Source organism: Antennarius striatus, chromosome 4, assembly GCF_040054535.1.
Source record: "Antennarius striatus isolate MH-2024 chromosome 4, ASM4005453v1, whole genome shotgun sequence".
NCBI lineage: Eukaryota > Metazoa > Chordata > Actinopteri > Lophiiformes > Antennariidae > Antennarius > Antennarius striatus.
Genome location: NC_090779.1, coordinates 4,483,069 through 4,489,068, shown reverse-complemented (window position 1 = coordinate 4,489,068; position 6,000 = coordinate 4,483,069).

Genomic DNA, 6,000 nt, shown 5'->3' with positions numbered 1-6,000 from the left:
AAGCTAAAACCGGTGCTAGATGCCTTGGAAGAAATGAAGGACAAAATGAAGAAAATGCAGAAAGACATGGATGAAAAAGACCAAAAAGTTGTTGTCTTGGAACAGGGACAACAAAGAATGGATGATTTGGAACAAAGCATTCGTATAAATGATGTGATCATCACTGGAATCAAAATCAAGCCGAGGAATTACAGAAATGCTATGGCTAGCGCTGACATCGAATCTCTGGAGCAACAAGTGAGTTCTCAACTGAGAGACCTGGAGATGACTATAGATCCGGACCAGATTGAGACATGTTACCCATCTGGAGGTAGGAGACCACCTGCAGTGCTGATAAAATTCAACAATCGTAAACACAAGATAGCTCTTCTGAAACAAGGCTTCAAACTGAAAGGAAAAAAACGTCTACATTAATGAGAATCTCACTAAAAAGAATGCTGATATCTCTAAAAAAGCTCGACAACTGAAGAAGAATGGGATGATCGACCACACCTGGACAAACAACTGCAGGATCTTCATCAAAACAAAGGGGCTTTCTCCAGACCAGATGAAAACAATGGTGATCAGCAGTGCAGATAAGTTGGTGAAATATGAGCAATAAAGATGGACAAGAATTGTTATTACACCAAAGATCAGTACAACAGAGTCACTTCAATATTGTGAGCTCTACACTTTTGGACACATCAAGTACTTCATGGAACAGTCGAAAAAAAATCAACATCATTGATGTCAGAAACATGGATTAATGAACAAAAAACAACAAAAACAAACAAACAAAAAAACAACAACATGTATTTGTGATAACATGGGATAACATTAACTTTGAGACTTTGAAGAGCATGTTGATATCTTTTGACAATATAATACCATGTGAAACTGTTAAAGTGTCTGTAACAAACTGGTTAATTGTTGTATGAACACTGTCTGCTGAAAGAGGTTAATGTGATCATTATATTCTTGTGGAGAACAATGGCAAGGTCAACATCTAGTTTTGACTATCCATGATGTTAACAAACCTTGTGTTCCTAGGAAGAATGTAAACATGGTTATACTCTAGGGTAAAAGGCTAATATCTGGAAGTGGATAAGGGTATGAACGTCTGTCAAAATTCAGTGTATGAGCTGGTTGAAGCCTTTTAATGTCTGAGTTTGTTGATTACATATTCTAATGAGAGAGATGTTTTGTTGATAATTTAGGGGACGGGAATCTTACAATCCAATGGCTTCTACCCGTTAACCCTTTTTTTTTCTTTTTGGATGTTGCTGATGATGTTTCAACACTGACGAAAGTGAAATATTTTGTAATGTCTGGAAAGAAGAAAAATGAACTGAATGAATAAAAATAAAAGAAAGCACAGTCAAGTGGTTCAAATGCATGCATACATACAGTATATTAGTGAGTACAGGTCCATGTAGCACACACACCCATACACAAGGGAGCCTGTAGGCATGCAAGGAAGGTAGAGTGGCAGGTGCGCCTCAAATGAGCAATTTGTAAAGAGGACGGCACCTTGCTCAAGGGCGCCTCGGCAGTGCTCCGGAGGTGAGCTGACACCTCCCGCTGTCAGCTCACCTCCGGGTATTTTTTTTTGGCGGGAGCGGGAATCGAACCGCCGATCTTGAATCATGGGACAACCAACTCTACCGCCCGCTCTACCACTGAGCCAGTGCCACCCCATAAACTCCAGTTTAGCAGTTACAAATAAATATCTATGTCATGCATCATTCTTGGTATCCCATGACTTCTGCACATGATTTATGTATTAGAAAAATTTAATCAAACAGTATTTTATGATAATTGAGTTAAGCTGCAAACAAAAATGTAATCAGATGGAGAGACAGAGCGACAGCCGTGCCCCCCCCCCCTCCACACACACACACACACACACACACACACACACACACACACACACACACAAACATACACACCCCTGGCATTACAAAGTTGATGAAAACTAATTGTAACCACATCCATCACTGTAGTGAGCCTTGTATAGAATGCATTTAGGTATATGCAATGGAAAAGATGGCCAACCTTCAGAGTTACCATAAAAACATCTTTCTCTCTGTCAAAGCTTTATTTAATTTCTGGGTCCTAAATTTCTCTCACCTGTGTTGTAGTGCAGAATCAGGTCCTGGTTGTGGTCTCCTAAGGTCATGGGGTTAAAAGTCACAGTCACCTGTATACTCTCACCCACATCAAGGGTTCCAGAGGACGGCGTCACTGAGAACGGTCTGGAAGTATAACAGATTACCATCAGGTCGCAATAAAAAAATAGCAGAACATCTTAAGTGTCATTTTATTAATAATATCTTTCAATTTCAGTTGCATATGTGTGTAGCCGGTATATAAGGTATATTATTTTGAGTAGCTAACAGTATATAAAAATGTACTATATGTCAAATAGTTACACAAAATCTAGATGCTTAGAAAATAATATTTGTATTGAATGGGACTCAGTTAACTGACCGCATTTGACCCCAATCATCCAATCAATGAACAACAAAGCTCATAATGTGAAACCTTACACACGAGAAAAGCAAAGAAATCAGATACGGGTCATTTTTGAGGGATATTCTCCAGTTTACACCATCTAATGAGGTTCAGCCGTTGTGGATTATTGTAAAATCCGTCCACTGAACTATGATTTAGAGCCCCTAGATCTGATTGTGGTTCTAGCAGCAGAACAACCCAGTAGTCGTAGGGCTCAGAGCTAGGATTGTTGTGCCTGTTAAAATTAGTTTCCTTATTTGTGACCCCTGTAAGATGTCAAATATAAATATTAAATAACTTAAAGACATTTTATCCCAACTCTCACCTCTGTGTGCTCAGTGTGAACTTTGCCTTTCTGTTTCCTATGTTGCGGACCAGGTGGGTGACCTCTGTGGATGATTTCACAGGACACACGGGTGAATGGAATTCGTCACGAAAGTCAAGTATTGCACGTGGTCCAATGGCTCGGACTGGGACCTCAAACCGCTCTCTCTCTGTCACAAAAATCACTCTGTAGTGATAGTCCTACAAAAATATAAAATAAAGGAGTGTCAAACACTTGACACTAACTGAAGATCTTCTTAGATAATGACACAATTGGGTGAATACAAATAAACAAATATGACTTTAACAAAAAAGATGTTGCATCACATTAAATTATTAAGTATAAGATAGCATTAGAGAACTTTTTGTCAGTCCTGAGGATCAGTAGCCAACGGACATAGTGTTTACGTTCCATCCTCTGGGGACAATGATTCACATTTGATTCTTCTTCTTTTCCTTTCGGCTTTTCCCTTCAGGGATCACCACAGCGAATCAATTGTCTCTATCTAACCCTGTCTTCTGCATCTTCTTCTCTTGCATCAACTACCTTCATGTCCTCTTTCACTACATCCATAAACTTCCTCTTTGGTCTTCCTCTAGGCCTCCTGCCTTTTTTAATTTTGTGTCAGTCTTTGCTCCCTGGTGTCCAGATCCATACTATCCTTAACACTTGCAATCCTGATCCACACCAAAGATTGATGGTTTCATTCCTGACCACAAGAATGAATCCATCTGCTATGAATCTTTCTAAAAATAGGTTCAGAACATTTTGATTAATCTGACCATAATACGACCATACGTCGGCTACATTAAGATTCACCATTGATACTGTAATAATTTTTTTATTTTAATCTGATTGAACATCGTTCAGATATTTCCATCTGTGGACAGTGAAGGTGTTTGGACTAACCAACGGACAGCCATGATGCTGGTAAGACAGTGAGCAGATCATTGTGGTGACAGATCAGTGTAGTAACATAAATATAGAATACAATTACTTTATCGAATGCTGTCGTTCTTGTTGACTGTTTCTCAGGTTTCACTTTCACCCTCAGTATGAGTAAAACTGAAGACAACAGGATGTGCTGATGTTACCTAATACCTGACCCTTACCCGTAACCTTCTAATCCTGACTTTCTTGATTTTAAAATATGAATGCATAGTGTGAAACCATTTGTCAAAGATTCATTTATCTGAACATCACAGATTTACCAAGAATCTGAAAGGCAAACGAGGTTTTGCATATATTCAAAGAGCAATAGTCATCCAAAGAAATGAACAAGTAAGACAAACAAAGAAAAAATAAATTAAATCAATTAAACCATGTGGGCAGATGTGTGTGAATGAGAGGGACTCATGTGGAAGAGTGAGGTTACAGGGACAAGAGATCAAGAAGGTGGAGGATTTTAAGTACTTAGGGTCAACAGTCCAGAGCAATGGAGAGTGTGGAAAAGAGGTGAAGAAGCATGTACAGGCAGGATGGAACAGGCGGAGAAAAGTGTCAGGTGTGATGTGTGATAGAAGAGTTTCAGCTAAAATGAAAGGAAAGATGTATAAAACTGTGGTGAGACCAGTGATGTTGTTTGGTCTAGAGACAGTGTCACTGAGGAAAAGACAGGAGACAGAGCTGGAGGTAGCAGAGATGAAGATTCTGAGGTTCTCTCTGGGAGTGATCAGGATGGATAGGATCAGGAATGAGTACATCAGAGGGACAGCACATGTTAGAGGTTTTGGAGATAAAGTCAGAGAAGCCAGACTGAGATGGTTTGGACATGTCCAGAGGAGAGATAGTGAATATATTGGTAGAAGGATGCTGAGTTTTGAACTGCCAGACAGGAGGCCTAGAGGAAGACCACAGAGTAGGTTTATGGATGTAGTAAAAGAGGTCATGAAGGTAGTTGGTGTGAGAGAAGAGGATGCAGAAGACAGGGTTAGATGGAGGCAATTGATTCGCTGTGGCGACCCCTGAAGGGAAAAGCCGAAAGGAAAAGAAGAAGAAACCATGACGGCAGAGTTGTGTTTTGTCCACTAGACCAAAGTGTTTAGTGTTGCAAGGTCAAAAGCTGCAAATGTGGTTGTGTGACAGGATATTCCCACACTTTTTCCCACATCCTATTATTTGGCTGTCTAAAGGGGCTTGTGACGTTGTTGGGGCAAAGCTAAACTCTCTGACAGTGGTGTTGGAGATTAGGACATTGTCCAAGTTAAGAGCCGTTCTGGACGATGAGTCCCACCCACTGCAATATACAGTATGTTGGTGGGGCAAGGGAGTTTTTTCAGTAATAGGATTAACCTTCCTATTTTTCCTGCCTGTGGCCATCAAACTGTACAACTTCTCACTCTGATAATGATGCAGTGAGGAAAAGAAGGAATGGAAGGTGACACTAAAAATTGTAAATTTCTGTATACACCTTTATGTTCACTTATTTAATTTTTTTTTATATATATATACTGTTATAATCCCCGAAGGGAAATTAAGAATGCACACTCTAGTTTTTTGTTAGTCTTATCAATCACATGCATATCAGTGTGTACAGGCCCCTGTAATTCACACAACAACAATTTACGCTCTTATTTATTCCTATTTCACTCCAGCTCTTCATTATAACATTTTTTTCTTTGTCTGACATTTTCTATGGCTCTTCCTGGAGCAGTGCAATTTTAACAAAAAGCAATTTTCCCCTCAGGTATTAATGAAGCACTACGATTCTGATTCTAATTATGATATTGATTCTGATTCTGATTTTGATTCTGGTAGCTACAGCTTCACCATCTAATCAGCTTCTTAAGTGCATGCTATCTTGATACTTCATTACGCTCCATACTATTATCCTGCAAACACCATGTCTGTCTTATGCAGCAGTCAAAATTTCCTTTTGTCTCCAGTACCTTGTTCTCCAGTGGTGTGAAGTAGACAGTGAAGGTAGCAAGCATTCCTGATGCTACCTTGCCTCCATCCTTTGGGCCCACCACACGGAAAAATTGTGAGTCCTGAAGATCTACTTTCAACCGCCGTGGAACCTTGACAGAACAGAAATCAAGAGCATTTCTCATATATAACAGCACTTTTTTCATTACTTTACTCTCTGTGTAGCAAGAAAATAAAGTGAAAAAGAAAAAAACAAATTCATTGGCTGGCTTTTTGCTGAGGCTACTGCTAGCAAAAACATAACATGAAAACTC